The 23,052-nt window shown below is 39.7% G+C and overlaps 1 pseudogene; it reads right to left on the bottom strand.

The window, feature by feature from the left end:
- Positions 1 to 2,956: 2,956 nt before the first annotated feature.
- LOC117713043 (ethanolamine-phosphate cytidylyltransferase pseudogene) lies at positions 2,957 to 4,038 on the bottom strand (annotated as a pseudogene).
- Positions 4,039 to 23,052: the final 19,014 nt, after the last annotated feature.

Below are 23,052 nucleotides of genomic sequence, written 5' to 3'. Positions count from 1 at the left end.
ATTATAACTTCCATGAAGGTGTAGGAAATGGAGACAGATTTATCAACACCATTGCCAGTTCTGTAATGAGGAAGCAATTTTCACTTATTATAACTGACTAAATACGTGCAGGCTGACCCTTAGGGCCCCCCATCACCTTCTTTCCATCCCTCTGGAAATCAAGGCCAAGATTCACTCTTCATTTCAGATTTCCTTGACTCCCAACTTGTTCCATTTTTCTCTGTGTCTTTATCTGTGCTGTGATGAATGTCTTTTCTCTTGCTGTGCTCCATTGCATCTCTTGCTTATGTGCTGCACATTAGGGTCTGATTGTATTTCTCTTTCCTGGACTCCATCACTATGAATATACTGCTTGAGGACAAAAGGCCGTGGGCCTTTTAAATGATCCAGGAATTCAATATGCTGCCCCTTTGTTATTTTAAAAGCTTTTTGCATTTCCTGCTACCCTCATGTTCAATGAATTTATATTGTTTGTCTTCACTGTAAGCAGAAACACTGACATCTGTTGGTCTGTTGTCTGTGAGCTGTCAAGGCTCATGCCTTGACACACTGGTGAGACAGACAGAAAGATACAAAGAAGTCACAATCTTTCCAATCTTTTTTTTTTTTTTTTTTTTTTTTTTTTTTTTTTTTTTTTTTTTTTTTTTTTTTTTTTTTGAGACAGAGTCTCACACAGTCCAGGCTGGTTTTGAACTGATTAGGCAAGGATGTCCTTAAGCTTCTACTCTTCCTGCTTCTATTCCCCATGTACCGGGATTATAGATGTATGGATGATACTATATACTGTTTATGCTGTTCTGGAATAGAACCTAGGGCTTCATGCTTCTTTGGCAAGCACTCTATAAACTGCTTTTTTATCTCCAGTTCATGATGTACATATACACATACACATATACATATGTAATTAACATACCTCACAGATAATCTAATGATTTCTATAATGTTGATTTACAACGAAACAACATTGACATTTTTGATGATATCTAGAACTCTAAAGAATCTGAGACTTAAAAACACTTGCAGGCTAATGATTTCGTCAAGACGTTATTCTTGATGTTAGTTAAAGACTTGTGCCACCACAAGTCAGGACAAACATCTTAATCATGGTAGATGGGAAAACCTGTAGACCCTCCTCATAGGTTCCAGGATGTTATAAAGAGGGTCCCAGTTGAAAGTTGCATGTAGGTGGTGTCATAGCTAAGTAAACTGAGTAAGGGAAAACAACTCTAAAACAAAACCAACAAAAGAGTTTATTTTCGATGTTATTTGTTGCATAAATATACTTGAAAACATAATCTCAGGAAAAAGGAAAGTTCGCTATTCATCTTTGTCTGCTACAATATGTAGACAAGAGACATACAGGAGTCAAGGATCAAGATTGACCAATACATCTTCTCCTTATACATTTAATCTTACTGACCTAGCTTCTGACTTCTAAATGGTCTTTTAAAATTTATTATGCTGGGCAGTGATGGCACATGCCTTTAATCCCAGCACTTGGGAGGCAGAGGCAGGCGGATTTCTGAGTTTGAGGCCAGCCTGGTCTACAGAGTGAGTTCCAGGACAGCCAGGACTACACAGAGAAACCCTGTCTCGAAAAACCAAAAAAAAAAAAAAAATTTTTTTTATGATTATTCCTGTTTTCTATACAGAAAATCAAGTTTTCCTTAGAGGAAGCTTTATTTCTGATAGACATATATCTTAAAATCTACTTTCCTTTTATTATTGCATAGAATTGAATTCATATATATATATATATATATATATATTCTTATAATGTTAGCTTCAGTTTTTAAAATACAGTAAAATAGTCAATGAACTATTTTAAAATACTTACATCAGTACAGTCAATTTGAAGACCCCCATACTCGGGAGACCCTTCCTCAAGTCTCAGGAAATCACGACCATCCAAGAATCACAAGAAACCATACTTGCATGCAATCAGCAGAGGTTTATTGGGGAGTTGGCTAGCCAAGGTCAAAACTGCTTGTCCACACAGGAACCGAATTTTGACAAAAGGCCAGCAAGCTGAGGGGTTTCTTTTATAGGGAAAGGGAGGAATTTTCACGCAGTTACACATAATTGGTTGCTTTACAAAGTTTGAACACCAACAGGTTGTAACACTGGAAAGACCAAGGGGGGGGGGTAACCCAGAACAGTGGAACATTTCAGAGGAACCTACCCTAAACGATCATTACCAACTATTTTAGGCAAACTATTTTTCACTTCTTCCAGTTATAGCCCCACCTAGATGGCTTGCATCTTTCTCTGTGGTCAGGAATGTGTCTTCCTGCCTTGGGCTTTTCCCACTCACAGGTGGGGTCTACTCTCTGAGGCTTGAGGAATGTAATCCAGTAAGTGTCCTCTGATTCAGGGATAATGTCCTCCACCAGGAATGTGTCCTGGGGCAGTGAAGGCCTGAAATCTTACTTTCAGTTCTGCATTCTGGAACCTGCACTTTTTCTGCCCAGGTCTAAGGGCAAAGAAAAAGTCTACATATTTCATAAAATGATCTTTATAAATTTTCACTCTACACCAGGTGACCCAGGAACAAAGGCCTCCAGAGCCTCTGTACCTTTCACCAAAACTCGGTGGGCAGAGGTGCCGCTTCCAGTCAGGCAGGAGGAGTATCTCTAGCCAAGACTGAGGCAGTAGCAGTTGGACCCCGTGGATGCCAAGGATACACAGCAACACTCCTCCAGTCACAGGTGCATCTGCTTATCCTGTCCACCGGGCTGCTTCACTGGGCTAGTTACCCTGTCTACCAGCTCAGTGGAAAGAACAGAGAGCCTGCTGCAAGACAGGTGCCTCACAGGCAGGCAAGAACAGCACCCTCAGCAAAGGCCGGTTTCCTTTGGAATTGTGTGAGCTAACACGAAGACACAGAAGGGAGCAGGGCAGGAAGAGAAAAGGTGGACCCAGGGCAAGGGCATGAATGACATCTCCGGATCAGAAGCTACTCAGTTTCCCCTCCAGGCGGTGCCTCCTGGTGCCTCATGGCTTCCAGAAAGGCTAATTCCTTGGCTTCCTTCTTCTGATTCCGTGCTTCGTAATATTCCAACCTATTCTTGATGATCCTTTGCACAATCAGGTCTGTAGTGATGTCATTGCCACTGTCAATCAGACATAAGATGCCTCTTCTCTTGGGCTCCTGGTAGGAGTTGGATCCATCCCTGTCGAGTACAATTGCAGTCTTCCCATGACACACCAGGTCCACCTTGAAGTAACTCAAGCGCTCTGCTGTGACAGAGTATGGCGCCCCAATCACCACTTCTGAAACATACTGGCACACCAGCACACTGAGAGTCCGCTCATGCAGGTCCATGATGGGGTAGTTCTTGCTCTTGTACCGGTTTACTTCCTGGTCAAAGTGTAGGCTGGTGATGACATAGGCTAGCTTGTGCACTTTCTTCAAGTCCATGTGCCCGATGTGGAACAGGTCAAAGGCACCAGCCACATAGATAGATGACTGTCTCCCCGGGCTGGGGCTCCTTCCCAGAGGCAAACTGGATGATCTTCTGGGATGTCTGTAGAATCTGGGACACCCCTGTCTAGGGGCTCTGCTCCCCAGGGCACTTGCCAAAACTGTCAGCATATTCCCTGTACTGAGAGGACATCTTCTGGCTACTATGGTGGGCCTTGGTCACCAGCAGCATGCGACACACGAGGTCTGTGGTGGACGCACCCTGGGTTCCTTTGCACTCTCTGTACCTCCCAACCTGCGTCACTTCCTCATAGGCCATCTACTGTCAGCATGATGTCATTGCTGTGAACACAGAAGTCACAGTTGTGCTTGTCCAGTGTCTTCAGTATGGGTACTTAGGGAGCAGCAAGCAACACTTCATCTACCCGCTTGATGGCCTGTACCATCTTGTACCTCTCCTCCTGGGTAAACACCGGGGCCCTCTTATGCTTGGCAATCTCCTCATCAGTATATACACCCACGATGAGGTAGTCCCCCATGGCCCGTGCCTGGTGTAGCTGGTTGGAGTGACCATAATGCACCATGTCATAGCAGCTATTCCACCACACTGGCAGGCAAGGTGTGCTGGTCTCCTGGACCCCTCAGCCCAGCAGTGCTGGCAGCCCAGTGCCCGTTCCGGAACTTGGGACCAGAGCGCCCTGCTTCCCCCTACCTCCATCCCCTCAAGTCCTGGTAGCTCCCGCAACACATTGAAGCTTGTTTCTGTTCAAAAGTGCAACAGAGTAAAAAAAAAAAAGAAAAGAAAAGTTTGTAAACCACACAGCCTACAAGGGGCACTCTTCTGGAACATGGAAATGAGTCTCAAAATCATTAGTCCTTAATCTAAACTTTAACTATGAGATGGCTCGGAAGCTCAAGGCACTTTCCTCCAAACCTGATTGTTGGAGTTGAATCTGCAGAACACACATAGTACAGGGAGAGAACCACCATCTACAAGTTGTCTTCTGCCCTCCACAAATGCACATGGCACATGCATGTGCATCACATGCACCTCTCTCAAATGAATAATTAAATGAAAAAATATATTTCTAAAAGAGTGCATTGAGGGAAGGATGCTGACACCAATACTGCATATTCAATAATCTTGAAAAAAGTAATAAGTTAATTGGGAAATATCCAAATTCTAAATCTGGTGGTTAATAGAAAATACAGACAAAGTGATTTCACTTCTTTGATTGAAAAAAATTCTCTCCTACCTCTTGGAATAATGTATCTTATAATATTCTGCTTTATTTGCATCCTGGCTGTCAAAGCTACCCTGCTCTTCAGCATCAAGCTAGGTACTGAGGAATTCATTTAGAAATATCTTCATTTGATTACAATGCAAATTGATATGATTGCTTATTAATTTAGTTGAAATTCTAGGTCTCACAGCACCAGTCTTTGGTGAGGGTCTGAAGACAGAGGCAGTCTCATAAACGGAAAACACAACAAAGTTATCTTTGTATGAGATACTTCAATGCTATTTATCAGGTGAACTGTCCATAGAGCCATTCAATTTATTATGTTAATAATAAATGTGCATCTTAAATGAACTATATATGATATATAAAAGATAAATTTATAAATATAAACAAAAATGTTAATTTCAGTAATTGCAGCCTTGATTTTTCAGGACAGATTAAATTGGGTATTGTTTATATAATTTAGTCAGCTCTTACTGTTGCTAGGGCCTGGAATGGAGTACTTGGGCACTTGTATTGCATATATAAATACTAGAAAACTATAAATTACATATTTTATCATTGTTTTCAATGACAAAGTTTTCTTGGTCACAACATGAAGTGACAGAATAACAAGGAAGTGAAATAAAATGATATGACACTTAAATTTTACAAGACGAGGCTCCGAACATCTGTGTAAAGCACCTCTCACCATGGGCTGCTCAAAGCTACATCCTGTCTTGTCTAGTCTAGTCTCGAGGTGCAGCTCCCTTCCCAGGACACCATGGCTTTTCTTTATGCAAGTTCTACCTTTAATTTGAATCATTCTTCAAATTTTAGTTTTCTTTCTACTTCATCTTTTATGCCTTTTCCTAACTATAGGACTGATCGCCCCTAAGAGTCATTTATTTATTCTTAGTACTCACATATCATTTTGATTTTACATTTAAAAACAGCATCTTTCATAGTTGAGAGGGCCATGTATTGTTTTTAATTCCACCGCATAGTGAGTCATTTTAGAACACAGAAGTCATCTTTACTCATTTGTCTCATCTGAGCCCAGGCCTTGCCATCAGTGGGTATCCCACATCTAAGAAAACTAAATTGCACTCCAGCCAGGGAAGCAGGCAGCCTAACTGAGGAGCTTCACATTTCCCACCTCTCCTCTAAATCCAATACTCCAGTCTCACCTTTATCCCTTCAGCAGATGTGCTGTAGCCTCCCTTTTCTCTCTGTCCCATATGCAGTGAGTCACATAGACTCATTTCTGCTCCAAACTTGCATCTCAATTACCTTGTTATCTCAGCCCCCAATTCCAGCAGGCATTCCCTGGGAACTAACCATTATTCCTGCCAAACAGACAAACAAACAAACAAACAGGCTAATGAAAGCCAATAGGTAAGTTTCAGATCTCCCTCCTCTAGTCTTATACCCAGCATTGTAGCAGACTACCTATTGTGGTCTCTTCTTACTCTTTACCATCCTTCCCAGGATACTGAGCAGATCTTGGTGGAACACCCTGCTTTCCTCCCTTCTGAGGACCCTTTCAGCTCCTCTTCTAGCCCATTCAAATTTCTAAGAGTCACCCCCAAATACCTAAAAACACAATTTATCAGAAACCCCAGATAGCAGACATAGCAGGATCCCAGAACTAGCTATCAAGGACACACAGCCTCTATACTCTCCTAAGAACCAAGAGGGCAACAGGATCCATGGAACAACAAACTCATCTAAGAAAAGCAGATATTAGCACCTATAATTATAGTCTCCAAAAACCGGATGCCTAGACACAAGAGTGAAAACAGAATAAATAACAGCCAGGACACTATATCTCTAGTAGAGCTTAGCAACTCAACCACAACCAGCCCTGAAATATGCAACAAAGCTGAAAGCAAGACAAAGATAATGTAAAAGCCTTTATAGATATAATAGAGGCCATTAAATAGGAAATAAATAAGTTCCTTAAGGAAATCTATAACATGAAAGAAATCTGTGAGCAAAAAAGCAAGGGAAGAAAATAAATAAAATAGTTTAAGACCTGAAAGTGAAATAATAAGAAAACCTAAATAGAGGGATCTGGAAATAAAAACATTTAGGCACTTGGGAACCTCAGGGAGAATCCTTAACAAAAGAAGACAAATGAGGGAAAAGATAATCCCAGGAACCAAAAACAAGATAGAAGAAATGGATAGCTCCACCAAAGAAAATGCTAAATCTAAAAAACTCTTAGCACAAAACTTCAGGAAATCTGGAAGAGTCTGAGAAGATCAAATTGAAGAATTGTTTGAGTGAAGGAAGGAGAAGAAACTGAGGTCAAAGAAACAGGGAATATTTTTAAAAGAATCATATAAGAAAATTTCTCCAACATAAAGAAGGAAATGCCTAGGAATATACAAGATGTATATAGAACATCAAATAGACAGAACCCAAAAGGAAATTTCCACACATAATATTCAAACCACTAAACATACATAACAAAGAAAAATAATAAAAGCTGCAGAGGGAAAAGGACTAAGTAACATTCCTTTGGCAAATTTCTATCTTTAGAAGTATTTTTATTATGATGCATAACAGTAGCAAAATTACAATTATGAAGTAGCAACAAAAATAAATTTATTGTTGGGAATCATCACAACATGACAAACTCTTAAGTATTAAAGTGTTACAACATTAGCAAGGTTGAGAACCACTGGCTTAGACAGATGCTATTCAGGCTTGAGGAGACCTCAGATGCTTTCCCAGACTACTATACACAGCAAAACTTTCAATTATTATATATGTATAAAATAAGACATTCCATGATAAAAAATATAACCAATTTCTAGCTACAAATTCTGTCCTACAGGAGATACTACAATAGCACCTCCAGCTTAAAAAGGTTAACCATAACCAAGGGGAAAAAGAGAATAAATAATCCAAGACCAAGAGCAAATTAAAAGAGGGGAAACACACACACACACACACACACACACACACACACACACACAGACACACACACACACACACACACACACACATACACACACACACAAATGTACACATATCCACCACCACCATCACCACCACTACCACCACCACCACCACCAGCAGCAGCAGGAAAATAATAGGAACAAACACTACTCATTGATATCTCTCAATATCAACAATTATTAATTCTTCAATAAAAAGACACAGACTGACAGAATGGCTGTAAAAACAGTATCTATTCTGCTGCTGCATCTAAGAACCACACCTTAACATCAAGGATAGACATCAGCTCTGGATAAACGGTTAGAAAAGGATATTCCAAGCAAATGGACCTAAGAAGCAAGCTGATGTAGCTGTTTTAGTGTCTGAAAAAATAGACTTCAAACAAAAATTAATCAGAAGACATAGACAAGAAATGGAAACATTCACCAAAGGAAACATCTGCCAGGAAGATAGCAATTCTTAAAATCTATGCCTCAAAGACAAGGGGACCAAAGTTCATAGAAGAAACTACTACAGCTTAAATCACATATTGACTCTCACACAGATGGAGAAAGACTTCAATACCCTACTCCCAACAATAGGTTCATCCAAACAAGCAAGCAAGCAAACAAACAAACAAACAAAACAAAAGCAAAAATGCTGGCATTCACTGACATTATAAACCAAATGTACCTTACAGAAATTTATAAAACATTTCATCCAAATACAAAAGAATATACCTTTTTTCATATCTTATGGTATTTCTTTAAAATTTACCACATACTCAGACACAAAGCACACTTAACAAATACAAGACAATTGAAATACCACCTGGAATCCTATCTGACCACCAAGGAATGAAGCAGAATATCAAAAGTAGAGCCAACAGAAAGCTTATAGACTCATGAAAACTGAACAACTCTCTACTGAATGAAAAATTGATCAAGATACAAGTTAAGAAAGAAATTAAACAAAGCCTTTCTAAAATAAAATGAATACACATATTCAAACTTATGAGTCACAATGAAGGCAGTTCTAAGAAACAAATGTCATAACACATAAAGGATTGGAGAAAGCTAATACTTAACAGCACACCTGAAAGCTCTAGAACAGAAACAAGAAATCATACCCAAAAGTAGCAGATTGCAAAAAAATAATCAATTTCAGAGTTGAGATCAACAAAGTAGAGAGAAAAAAAATCAATGAAACTAACAGTTGGGTCTTTAAGAAAATCAACACTTCATCTATGTTGATAGAGAGTTTTGCTGTGTATAGTAGCTTGGGTTGGCATCTGTGGTCTATTAGTGTCTTCATAACTGTCCAGGATATCCTGGCTTTTAGTGTCTCTGTTGAGAAGTCTTGTGTAATTCTGATAGGTCTGCCTTTATACCTTGTATGAACCTTTTCCCTTTCAGCTTTTAATATTCTTTCTATGTTATGTGTATTTAGTGTTTTGATTATTATGTGACAAGAGGATTTTCTTTTCTGGTCCAATTTGTTTGGTGTTCTATAGGCTTCTTGTACATTTATGGCCATCTCTTTCTCTAGGTTGGGGAAATTTTTTTCTATGATTGTGTTGAAGACAATTTCAGGTCCTTTAAGCTGGGAATCTTCATTCTTCTCTATTCCTATAATTCTAAGTTTGATCTTTTCCTTGTGTCCTGGATTTCCTGGACATTTTGGATTATGAGTTTCTTATGTTTTGAATTTTCTTTGACAGTTGTGTCAATATCTTTTAAGGTATCTTCTATACCTGAGATTCTCTCTTCTATCTCTTGTATTCTGTTGGTGATGCAAGGGCTTCTACCTCTTTACCCGTGTTTTCCTGTATTTCTTTTCTTAAGGGACTCTATTATTTTCATTAGATAGGATTTTAAATCAGCTTTATGATTTTAGGTGTGCTTGTGTATATAGGGCTTGCTGTGGTGGGAGAACTGGGTTCTGATGCCAAAGTATATTGGTTTTTGTTGTTTATGGTCTTGTGCTTGCCTCTCACCATCTGGTTATCCCTGGTGTTTGCTCATCTGCATGTCTCTGTCTGAAGCCTGCCTCTTTTGTCTCTGGGTTGCTTCAGGACTCCTGATTGGCCTGTGGTCCTGACTGTAACAGATCTCCTGTAGGACCTTTATAATGTAGGATCTTCAGAGGGGCTTGTATGCCAGTGACCTGTTGCCCTGGCTGCAGTGGCTCTTCTGGGAAGCCGTTTTAGAGGCCTTCAGACTGTGGGGTGTTGAGAGAAGCAGAGAAGCTTCTGATCTGTTGCCCTGTATGCAGAAGGTTTCCTGGGAGGCCTTCAAAATTCTGAGTCTTCAGAGGAGCAGGCAATATGTTGCCCTGTGTGTATCTGTTCTTCAGTAAGGCCTTCAGACTGTGTGATCCGCTCTGTGTGCAGCAGAACTCCAGTGAAGCTTTCAGACTGTTGGGTCAGTTGCTCTGCAGAGCTATTATGAGGCCCCCAACACATATACAGCAGAGAACTGCCAGGTCTGGACTGAATCAGAGAAGATACACCTAACCCTCAAGAGGCTTGAGGCCAAGGAGTGGAAAGGTCTGGTGGAAAGTTCGGGGGGGGGGGCATCCTCGTGGAAATGGGGCAGGGTATGAGATGTGGAGTGGTCAGAGGGTGGATTGAGAGGGGGATAAAGTCTGGACTGTAAAAAAAGTTTAAATAATAAATTAAAAAGTTAAATTAAAAAATGAAGAAAAGCAAAACAATTGACTCATCCAAATTCACTAAAAGATGATAGATAGATAGATAGATTAGATAGATAGATAGATAGATAGATAATACTAATTAACAAAATTAAAGATGAAAAGAAGGTCATAATAACAGAAATTGAGGAAATCCAGAGAACATTAAGGACATATTTTTAAAAACTGTAACTACTAAGTAGAAAACCTAAGAGATAGATAATTTTCTTGATATATACTATGTGCCAACCTTAAACCAAGATGAAATAAGCAATTCAAACAGACCTTAATCCCTAGTGAAATAGATGTAGTCATAAAGTCCTCCAACCAAAAAACGCCAGGCTAGATAGTTTTAGTGTAGAATTCTACCAGACTTTTGAAGAGGAGCTAATGCCAAAATGCTTCAAATAATTCCACAAAATAGAAAGAGAAGAAACATTGCCAAATTTGTTTTCTGAGACCACAGTTAATATGACACCCAAACCACATAAAGACACAAACACAAAAAATGAAAGAGAACTACAGACCAATTTCCCTTATTAATATAGATACAAAAATTCTCCCATGTTCATGGAACTGAAGGATTAACATAGGATAAATAGCCTTCTTACTAAAAGTAATCTAGAGATTCAGTGCTATCCCCATCAAAATTCCAAAACAATTCTTTACAGACCTTGGAAGAAATAACTCAACTTTATATGGAAAAACAAAATTCCAGGATATCTAAAATAATCCTGAACAATAAAAAGAACTTCTGGAGATCCAACTATACCTGATTGCAAGCTGTAATACAGAATTATAGTAATAAAAACCACATGATATAAAATCATGGCATAAAATCAGAAAGGTTAATCAGTGGAATCAAATTGAAGACCCAGTTGTAAATCCACATACCTATGGACACCCAAGTTTTGATAAAGAAGTCAGAAATACACAGTGGAAAAATTTTTTAAGAACCCTTTGATAAATGTTGCTGTTCTACATGGATACTAGCAATAGAAGAATGCAAATAGAGCCATATTTATCACACTGCACAATACTCAAGTCTACATCGATCAACGATCTCAACATAAAACCAGATAAACTCAACCTGACAAAAGAGAAATTGTGGAATAGCCTTGAATGCATTGGTACAAGTGACAACATCCTGAACAGAATACCAACAGCACAGACACTAAGATCAACAGTTAATAAAAAGGACTTGGTGAAATAAAAACATTCTATAAGGCAAAGAACACTGACAATAGGACAAAATTGCAGCCTACAGAATAGAAAAAGATTTCAACATCTCTATATCTGAAAGTGTTAATATGCAAAATATATAAAAAACTCAAAAAAAGTAGACATCAAGAAACTAAATTATCCAATTAAAAATGGGGTACAGGTCTAAACATAGAATTCTCATTAGAAGTATCTCAAATGGCCAAGAATCACTTAAGGAAAAGTCTGACATCTTTAGCCATTAGAGAAATGCTAATCAAACAACTCTGAGATTCTGTATTACACCTGTCAGAATGGCTCAGATCAAAACTACAAGTGACAGTTCACACTGGCAAGAATGTGAAACAAGGGAATTGCTGATGGGAATGCAAACTTGTATAGCCACTTTGGAAATCAATATGGCAGTTTCTCAGAAAATTGGGATTCACCTACCCCAAGACCCAGCTATACCACTCCTGGGAAAATGCACAAAATATGCCCAGTGGGGGTACAAAGGGAGTATTGGGAAAGATTATTAAAATTGTGGTCATTTGAGGAGTGAGGTAGAAACCTAGTGTGATGGAAACTCCCAAGAATCCATGAGGGTGACCGTAAGATGCTCCATCCTATCACAGGACACATGCTTAAATATGTTCATAGGAGCTTTGTTTGTCATAGTAGAGAAAGGCTAAGTAACAGGCAGAGACAAAGTAATAAGGAGGACTCATGGAGTAGGGAGAGTGTTGGACATATGGATCTCCCAAGGAAGGTGAATTAGAATAGATTTACCCAGTGGGTAGGCTGGGAAAGAAGGGGAAAAAGAAGGATCAGGTAGCAGGAGAATAGAGGGAGTATTGTGAGAGACTGTTAAAATTGTGGTCATTTGGGGAGTGAGGTAGAAACTAGTGTGATGGAAACTCCTAAGAATCCATGAGGGTGACCCTACCCAAGATTCCTTGTAATGAGGGATATGGAGCCTGAAGCAGATATATTCTGTAACCAGACAAGTTTCCAGTGGAGTGATTGGGACACCAACACAGCTACAAAACCATTGACTTACAATTTGACCTGCCTACAAGTTGTGCTGTGGTAAATGTGGTGCAGAACTTGTAGGAACAGTTAACCAGTGACTGGTCCAACTTTAGATATAGCTTACAAGAGGGAACCCAAGCCTAACACTGCCTGGAGGGCTGAGAAACAGGCTGTATAGCTCAAAGACTTAGTTTAGAACTAAACATGGCTGGCAAAATAAAATAAAATAGTAAACAAAGCAATTCCTAATGATACTCTACTACACTCATAACTAGAGCCTAGCAAAAGCATCATCAGAGAGCCATTGTCTAGCAACTGATGGATAGGTATAGAAACCCACAATCAAACATTAAGCAGAGCTCAGGGAATCCAGCAAAAGACAAGAAGGCAGGACTGTAGGAGCCAGAGGGGGTCAAGACACCACAAAAGTATAATATGCAATCAACTATCTAGAGCTCATAGGGGCTCACAGAGACTGAAAGAACAGTCATAGAGCCTGTATGAATCAGACCTAGATCCTCTGCATATATGATATGGTTTTGTAGCTTGGTGTTCTTGTGGGTGACTAGTAACAGTGGGAACCAGGGGTATCTGACTTTTTTCCCTGCTCTTGGGGTCCTTTCCCTCCTACTGGTTTGCCTTGTCAAGCCTTAATGTGAAGGAATATGTCTAGTCTTATTGCAACTTGTTATGCCATGTTTGATTGATATCCCTGGGGGACCTGCCCTTTTCTGAAGAGAAATAGTGGAGGAATGAATCTGGGGGAGGAATTGATGGGGGTAGGGATTGAGAGGAGAGGAGGGAGGGGGAACTGAGAGAATTTTGTTTAAAGATCAACAATTAATAAATGGGACCTCATGAAATTGAAAATCTTTATAACCAAGGACATTGTCGTTCAGCCAAAGTGGCAGGTTACAGAATGAGAAAATGTTTTTACCAGTTCCACATATGATAGGATATTAATATTAAAAAGATATAAAGAATTCAAAACAATTCAATATCAAAACAAAACCCAATTAAGCATAGTGTACAGAGAATTTTTACTAGAGTAAACTTAAATGACTTAGAAACACTTAAAAAATATTCAACATTTGTAGCCTGTTGCAGAATATTTGACTACACTGTAAATCTCAAGATTGTGTTGTTTCCTGAAAAAAATCAACAAAGAAATAAAATCAAAACCAACCCCCCCAAAACCCCAGAAAACCAAAACAAACAACCAACAAACAAACAAACATCCCAAAACAACAAAACTGTTTCTGGTTTCGTGGTTCAGCCTTAGCACACATCATTAATCTCTCCGGCTAGAATACAGACATACACTTAGTCCACAGCTTAATCCCAAACAAAGAAGGTAAAGTTAGTTTGTAGAAGAAAGCACCTATGTTTAAAACTGATGTCTAATTGAGTGCCAGACAAAGTGATGAATCAGAGAAAGATTTGACAAAATGAGTCAGAGATGGGATATGCCTAATACTCACTAAAAGAGAGAGATGACGAGAGAGAGAAGGGGAGAGAAGGAGAAAAGGAGAGAGAGAGAGAGAGAGAGAGAGAGAGAGAGAGAGAGAGAGAGAGAGAGAGAGAGAGAGAGAAGAGGAAGGAGGAGTAGGAGGGTGAGGGAGAGGCGAAGGAGAAGGGAAAGGGGGAGGAGGAGGCAGTTTTACCAAGAGAGTTTTAGAGTTTTGAAAAATGAACATGTTAGACACAGGTGAAGCCAAAGTGAGCCAGAGGATGAGAAAAATCTAGAAAATTAGAACAGATTGCCAGAGTTAGAGTGAAGCCAAGAAAAGCAAAAAGTCAGAGGCCAAAAGAGAAGCCAGATTGAATCAGTCAGCTTGAAGAGAAGTTTGAGCCAGAATAGCTGAGTTGAATCAGCCAGCTACAGGTCAGAAAGAACTAGGAAGGTATGAGTTTATTCAGTAGTAAGTCTCAGAGGCTGAAAACATTCCAGGCCTACATAAGATTATATGGAGACTAGAACCTTCCATAAAAGCCTAGGCTAGCAGACTGAGGAGGAAGCCTGGAAACTACAACTATTTCAGGTGAATAAAAGGCAAACTTACATAGCCATTAGGGAAATGCAAATTAAAACTCCTTTGATATTACATCATACATTTGTCAGAATGACTAAGATCAATAATAAAAGGGATTGCTCAGATTGTGGGGGTGTGGAGTAAGGAGAACAAGCATCCACTGCTGGTGAGAGTGAAAACTTCTCCACTATCTATGGAAATCATTGTCGTGTTCTCTCAGAAAGATGGGAATCTGTTATGTCCCCTTTTTTGAACCCCAACAGACCACCAAAGAATTGATTCCTGTGCAATCACAAAGAGTCTTTATTCAAGCTTGAGCTTGGGTTGCATTGTCACTGATGCAGCAGGACAGGAAGGTGAAGCCCAGGGTCCAGTTTCAAGCATACATTTATAGACATGAGCAAACAAGCAAAAGGATTACCAGCTTGGCACACATCTAATTGGGGACTATTATGGAATTTGTTGCCCTTTATAATGATTGGCTGGTGCTGGGAGCCAAACCATAAGCTTTCATAAGTAAATATCTTTAGATACAACTGTAAATTCTGTTTTCCTCCTGATTGTTTGTTGTTAGAGAGCAACCTGGAGACCAGCGCTAGGTGCAGTCCTGGTGGTTAACTCAAGTTCAACCTTAGGTCAGGTCCTTTAAGATGGATCCTGAACCCAAGATGGACTTGGTCTGATCTCTCTTTTTCTCCTCTGAGACCAGCTAGTGTCAGGGTTAAGATCAGTTCTCACCTGACCCTAGTGGGGGGGTCTGACAAGGATTGGACTGCAGTAGATATGGTTAGGAGGACCATTAGGATCACTGTAATTTGAGCTTAAGAGTGTTGGCAGGGTGTTTGGTAGCATTCCATCTTTTCTGTTCCCGCTGGTCTAGATCATCTTCAACTGCAAATGGGTCTGTGATTAGGGCTTGTTTGTGGTGGATCCATGCTGCAATCCTGTTGACCTTCAGGATGATAGGCGTGGTCAAGATGATAACATAGGGACTTTTCCATCAACGCTTTAGTGACCCCTTGTTGTGTCTCTTTATTAGGACAAAGTCTCCAGGCCAGAACTGGTGTGGCCCTGGAGGGGAATCTGTTCAGAGAGAGCACTAAGTTTAACCCAAACATGCTTATGGGCCCATTGGACACCTCCAGTGTTGGGCCTTGGACGAGGTAACTCCATTTAACCTGTTACCTTCAGTCACGTAAGGCACAGGTAGGGGGCGTGGTTAACAAGTCTCTACCTCCAGAGATTTAAATATTAATGAATTATCAAAACGCCAGGGGCATAGCTAATTAAGTTATTCCCTCCCCTTTTTCCTTCCCTATAAAATGAGAGTCCCCTGACCTTTGGCGGGGGAAGCGCACAACACCTGCATCCATTCACCATGCCATGAACAATAAAAGCTTTGGAAAATCGGACTCCACGTGTCCATGGTCTCTCCGCCTGATTCCCAGCTTTTGGAACCCTGGAACCTTGCAGATGCAGCCACCGGCCCGCCCACCGACAGCTGCGTGAATGTGGGATCCTCCGCTGGCGGCGCGGGAAGCTCTGGTGCCTGACTGCCCTGAGACTCTGTCGCCGGACTCCCTCCCTCCCTTCCCCCCAGCCCGCGAGATTTCTGCCCCACACTCCAGATTATCCAGAAACTAGCAATCTCCATTGTCTTTTCTCTGTTTGTTTTTCTGCCTTCATCTGTTTCTCCTCTGCACTCTCTTTTCCATTAAAAGCTGTGTCTGAAAATATCATTAAACCTCTCAGACTCTATTTTTTCTAATCTCTCAACCTTGTGGAGTTTTCTCTTGATATCTGGTACTGCCTGGTTGATAAAGCTACCATTATTTTCACTTCTAGTGATTTGAGGTCCATGGGGGTGTATTGTCAAAATGCCTCCATAATCCTTTGAAGAAAACTGTAGGGCTCTCATTGTCTCCCTTACTAAATCATATACCTTGGGCCATCATGCAGCCACCTTGAGACCTGCCAACAGAGCCTGGTGGTAGGCTAAGAGTCTCCCCTTACCTTCAACAATATTGAAGTCCCAAGGTGTCTCAAGGGAAAGCCAGGGAAAGCCAGTCGCATAGCTGCTTGCTTATCTGAAACAGGGAAGTTTTGTGTTCTTCAGTTGTAATCAACTGGCCCTGTCACCTGAAAGGGCAAGGTGATGGATTCAGGCTTGGAAGTCACCCTTCTGCAGTTCTGAGTTACTGCTACAGACTCCACCCCTATTGCCTGTTCTGGCTGTGGAGGCTGCTGTTCTGCATGAGGAGTAGAATAGCCTGGGGGTAGAAAAAATGACATTCTTCTCTGTTCTTCTCTGGAGGACTGGATAGAGGAGTGGTGCAGAAGAAGATGGGTAGTTTGATGTCTTGTGTTTCATGTCCTTGGGCTTTTTGTTGGCCAAGGCAAAGACTTCTGCCTATTGTCTGGGATAAATGGTTTAACCTGGGTGAGAGGGTCCTTCCGTGTGTCCCTCCATACCACTACATAGGGCACTTAAGCTGGGTGGCAGGACTTAATTCTTAAAATGTTCTTCTTAAGGCCCTGGACCAGATCAAGGCCCAGGAACCCCTCTGTGGGCCAGCTGGTGTTGAAGCTTGGCCAGACCTACAGAAAATTGTTAGTTTCTCCTTCCTAATGGTTACTAAAAGATTCGGTCATCTGCTTCTAAAATCCTTGAAGTGACTGAGGAATAATTCTAGAGGGGTGGAAGGTGTTTATCCTGTTGTAATATTCATCAAAGTCAAAGTTATCTCATAAGGACAACCACAAGAGTAGACAATAAGTCCAAACAGGTACAATCGCAAACATAACCTCTCCTCCCCTTCAGGAGTAAAATGAAAATAGCTAAATGGCTGGTGCTCATGGCTCCTCGAGCCTGTGCCTATCCATGATTGAAACACTAAGGGGTCTCTCTCTCTCTCTCTCTCTCTCTCTCTCTCTCTCTCTCTCTCTCTCTCTCTCTCTCCTTTCTCTGTCTCTCCCTCTCTCTCGATCTGGAACATCTTACAACCCTGTGTGATCACAACTATCCAGCACATCTGCCCAGTCACATTTGACCATGAAATACAGATTTTTAGGCCTCTTTCCAGAACAGAATTATCATGGTGCCACACAGACACTTAGACAGACACAGACAGGAACAGAATTATTGATGTGCTGCACAGACATACAGAACAGAATTAGCGCCGGGTGGTGGTGGCGCACGCCTTTAATCCCAGCACTTGGGAGGCAGAGGCAGGCGGATTTCTGAGTTCGAGGCTAGCCTGGACTACAGAGTGAGTTCCAGGACAGCCAGGACTACACAGAGAAACCCTGTCTCGAAAAACCAAAAAAAAAAAAAAAAAAAAAGAACAGAATTAGCACTGTGCTGCACAGACAGATACGCAGTCATAGACAATTCTCTACTGTCCAGAATTGTGACCCTTTGTGTCAGAGGTGGGGGAGACCTAGGGGGGTCTTGGGGTTACTGGCCAACACAGCATGTGATGCCCATTTCATGAACCCCAACTGACCACCAAGGAACCAATTCTGATGCAATCATACAAGAATTTTAATTCAAGCTGGGGCTTGGGAAGTATCGTTGTTGATATTGATACACCAGGATGGGAGGTTGAATTCCTGAGCCCAGTATCCAGCATGCATTTATAAACAAGCAAACAAACAAGGGGGTTTTCAGCTTGGCACACATCTGATTGAGGGGCTATTATGGAATTAGATGTTCTTTAAAATGATTGGCTGGTGCTGGTTTCCAAACTATAACCTTCTATATGTAAATATCTTTAGGTACAACTGTAACTTCTGCTTTTTTCCAGACTGATGGTTTTTAGGGAGTGACCTTGAGACTGGTGTGATCTGCAGACCAGTGCTAGGTACAGGCCTGGAGTTTAACTCAAGTTCAACCTTAGGTCAGGTTCTCTAAGATGGAGCCTGAACCCAAGATGAAATAGGTCTGGTCTCTCAAATTCATCTACATCACTATCCAACTATGCTACTTTTCTCCAAATATTCAAAGGATGTTTCATCATACAGAGACATTTGCTCAACCATGTTCAACCCTACTCTATTCATAATGGTCAGAAATTAAAAGCAACCTAAATATCTCCCTTAATCAGATGAACACATAAAGAAAAATGCCAAATATTTATAAGTAGAATATTACTAAGTCATTAAAAAATAAAGTCATGAAATTCACTGGTAAATGAATGGAACTGGAAAAAATAAACCTGAATGAGATATTCCATACCCTGAAAGACAAATAGGTTATATATTTGGTTATATGTGGTTAATAACCATCAAGTCAATGATAACCAAGCTACAATCCATAGAAAAACAGAGGTTAGGGGTAGAGTAAGAGATTTGGGGAGAAGGGACAGACAGATCTCTCTAGAAAAGGAAAGTAGGATAGATCTTATGGATAGGGGGTGTGGAATGTATCAATTGGCAAGGGAAAAGAAAAGTGAGCATTTGACCATAGTATGCAAATCCAACTTAATAGAAGCTTGGCAAAAATATATCCATATATGTAGGTAATCTAAATAAAGTTACCAAAGGAGGGGGAGATAGAGCCCCAACTGGACAACTCTTATTACTAATTAAAATTTCTAGTACCAGGATTAGTACTGAATATAACTGAATGTTAGCCAAAATATCCCCTGAGAACTCTCAAACAATCTAACATATTGCCAAGACTGTAGATTGCTTTCCATAAACTGATGTCAAACCGCATTGTTGAAAACAATACATACACAATTTATTGAAGTTTAGCTTATATGTACATACAGCTTTCACCTCTACATTTAGTCTCTTTGGTACAGAAAGGTACTCTACATGCTACCAAAGATGAAGAGTAAACACCAACCCAGCCACAAACTCTTTCATTTACCATAGTGTCCTACCTGCAAGATATGCTAGTCTAATGGTAGCTCAAAGCCTGGGGGAGTAACCAACCAATATGTTTTTACATAAGGCCCACTTTTTAAGGTAGAATCCATACATGACTGCTCAGGTTACCAAAAATCTGAGACATGCTAGTCCAGTGGCATAGGATTAAACCATATACTACTCTTCTAAAAAAAAAAAAATAAAACATTAACAATAAAATGACTCTTAATGGCATTTGCTAGTAGCTTCTTCAGCCATCATCAGAGATGCTTACTCCTGTATCAGATGGGAGCGAATATAGAGACATCAAAGCCAGACACGCAGAAACCCTGGAACACACAGCTCTACATGGGATATCTCCATAAGGAAACCATGTGGAGGAGAAGGTAGAAAGTTTCAGAGCCCGTAGAGATGAAAGACACCAAGAAACAAGGATCAACAAGATCAACACAGAATACACTCAAAGAAACTGAAGCAGTGTGCAGAGAGCCTGGATGGATCTGCACCAGATAGGGTCCTAGAGCTTAAAGAGTAAATAAATACCTGCTTTCATCACTAACCCAGCAGCTAACATTGATAACCACTTGCAAATGAAAATTAAGCTATCTCCAAGGAGTCTCACCTAAGGGTAGCCTGCATGTCTACCACAAGATGGCCAACAGAAAATGAACTCAATAGTATCATTGGAGGTTCCTTGTCTCATACTTTTTATTTTATTATCTTTTTATTTTATTTTACTATATATATGTAGTATATGTATTTTATTTATGTATATGTGTATGTATATGTGAATCTATGTACTTATATCTAAATCCATAACTATATCTATATCATCAATATCTTTTTACTTTACAGGTTCTCTTCATATATATTACGGCTTTCAGTTTTTGTTTTCTTATGAGAATCTTGAGCATTTGAATCAGTGGGTCTCTGCGCATATATCTCTGTCTTGTGCCTTTTCCTGGGCTCCCTTCTCTCTATTTTTTGTTATTTCACACACCAATATATTAGTATTTGTTTTGGCACATTTTATTATGTCTTAGAAACCTGTTTGTTTTCAAAAATAGACAGGAAGTAGGTAGATCCAGATAGGACCAGAGGTGGGAGGGGCTGGGAAGAACAGAGGAAGGGAAAGCTCTAGTCAGGATATGTTATCTGAGAAAAAAATATTTTCAATAAATAAAAAAGACTGAATTAAACATTAAGGGAAATCAATATTTAGTATGTAATTTTCAAATATTTTAAAATGGAGAGAATAATGCAATCAAACTCTTTTAACAGCTAAAACCTTAGCACAAATCTGAGGTTATGATTAAGCCAATTTCCCTATAAGCTGTAGTAGAGCTTCGTTTTTGTACCTAATATATAAAATATAAAATTGTCAACTTAAACGAAAACTACTAAGAGGAAAATATGTTGTCAGTCTTCTTTTCAAACTCAATTTAACTTCAGCCTCAAATTATTTTGAATAAAAGTATTTTAGTTGCAGACAGCTCTGTGTATTTTATTATAAAATAGTTGTTTTTCCAAGGACAATCAGAAAACTTTTACTACAACAAACAATTTCACAGTCATCTTTTAATATCATCACATTTTAGTAAATGTAAAGACCTCTTTCACGGGACACTTTTTTTGATTAAATCAGAATCTAAATAATATCTGTAAACTAATATTAACATATTTTGCTTTTCTTTAATTTAGCTTTTTGAAAAATATAGCTTATTTAGTTTCTTTTTACCCAGTCATTTATTTTGTCTCTTTCTTTCTCCAACAACTCTTCCTTGGAGTTGAATGGTAAGTCTATTATTGAAGAAAGATTTGAACCTTATATTCATGAGGCCATCACTCCTCATGAATAGTTACTGAGGGTTATTGCCTGAGTTCAACATTTCATTTTTTATTAACAGTTGTGGAATGGTGAGTTTTCTTATAGTTTGTTTTTCATTTATGAGCAATAGTATAACTATAGAAAGACTGTTTCTTGCAAATTATTTGCTATCCAGAAGTACTGGTTATGTGGTAAAGATAGGATTGATGACTGACATGATGATTGACATTTTCTCTTAAGATATCTTCATCTTTGAAAATGCTGCATGGTTGTGTCTGTACATTCCTGAGTGCATTCATGGGAGAATGTATGCATGTGTGTGTGTGTGTGTGTGTGTGTGTGTGTGTCTGTCTGTCTGTCTGTCTGTCTGTCTATCTGTGCATGTATTTGTGTACATTTGTGTTTATGAATGCCAGTGCATGCATTCTAGATGTACATGAAGAGGTCAGAGGCCAATCTCAGGTGTCAGTTGTTGATTTATACCTTGTTTGTGAAATCACTCTTATTGCTTTGTGTTATTTTTTCACTGAATATGTCAGGCTACCTGGCACACGAGACAGGATTCTCCTATCTCTACCTCCCACCTGTTTGTTGGAGTGCTAAGGTTACAGATGCATGTGTTATTCTTACTTACTGTATGTGGTTTTGGGGGATTTGAACTCAGGTTTTCTTAGGTCTTATTTGGCAAACACTTTACTCACTGAGCTATATCTTTAGATCCCAAATGTTTAAAAGGATGGATTTCTTTTCTGGGGCTTAGGGAAATATTATTTAAATGACATAAATTTTCAGTTGAGTAGGAAGAATACTCTGAGAATATTTTTTATTCAGCATAGTGTGGTGATCTTAATTTAAAACAGTAAATTATACTCTTGAAATGTACTCTTAAGAGTAAAGTAATGTAAATATGTAAAACGACACATGTGTAAATTAGGTAGACTAGTTATATTAAAAACTTACAATGATTAGTTTCTTTAAAATAGTCTGAAAATGATGTTTGTTTTCTTTTGAATGGGTAGCTCATAGAATATGGTTTAGTCAGGGCTTCTACTGCTACAACAAAACATCCTGACCAAAAAGAAAGTTGAGGAGGAAAGGGTGTATATGGGCTTAGATTTTTCATAGCCTGTTCTTAAGAAGGGTTCTCAAATGCTTCAAGACAGCTCTCCTTCTAGTCCACAGTCCAAAGGAAGGGGTGAAACAATGGTAAATAGGGCAAGGGGATGTAGACCTGTTTAGAAGAAATTATTTGGGATGATTCCAATCTCCATTTGTAGTGCCCCACAGTAGTGCCAAGATAACAAACCTGAATCAGCATGAGACAGTAGAAGCAACCAGAATAGGACACAAGGAAAAGTTCTTTGCTGTCCTTCTCTCAGTGAAGACACAAGATGAAAAAAGAGTTACGCAGCTAGCTATGCAGGGACCTTGTCCCTGTCTGTGAGTCCTATTTATGCTCTCTCCAAACATCATGTGTCCTCCCATGGGTCTTGCCTCAGCAAATCACAATGTGAGTCTGCCTCAGAAAGATACCACATGAGTCTGCATCACATGACACAACCAGGAACATCCACTTCAGATGTATTGGATTTACACTTCTACACTGTAGTCCATCACTGAAAGTAAACAGAACAGGAAGTCAAACAGGCAGGAACCTGGAGGCAGGAGCTGATATAGAGGCCATGGAGTGGCTTAATGGGTTGGATCCTCCTGACTTGTTCAGATTGTTTTTTTTTTTTTTTTTTTTTTTTTTTTTTTTAGAACCCAGGCCATCAGCCCAGGAATGGCTCCACCCAC

This window comes from Arvicanthis niloticus, chromosome 7 (genome assembly GCF_011762505.2).
Source record: "Arvicanthis niloticus isolate mArvNil1 chromosome 7, mArvNil1.pat.X, whole genome shotgun sequence".
In the NCBI taxonomy this organism is placed as follows: domain Eukaryota; kingdom Metazoa; phylum Chordata; class Mammalia; order Rodentia; family Muridae; genus Arvicanthis; species Arvicanthis niloticus.
The sequence above is the reverse complement of the archived record's forward strand: the minus strand, read 5'-3'. Positions and strand labels throughout refer to the sequence as shown.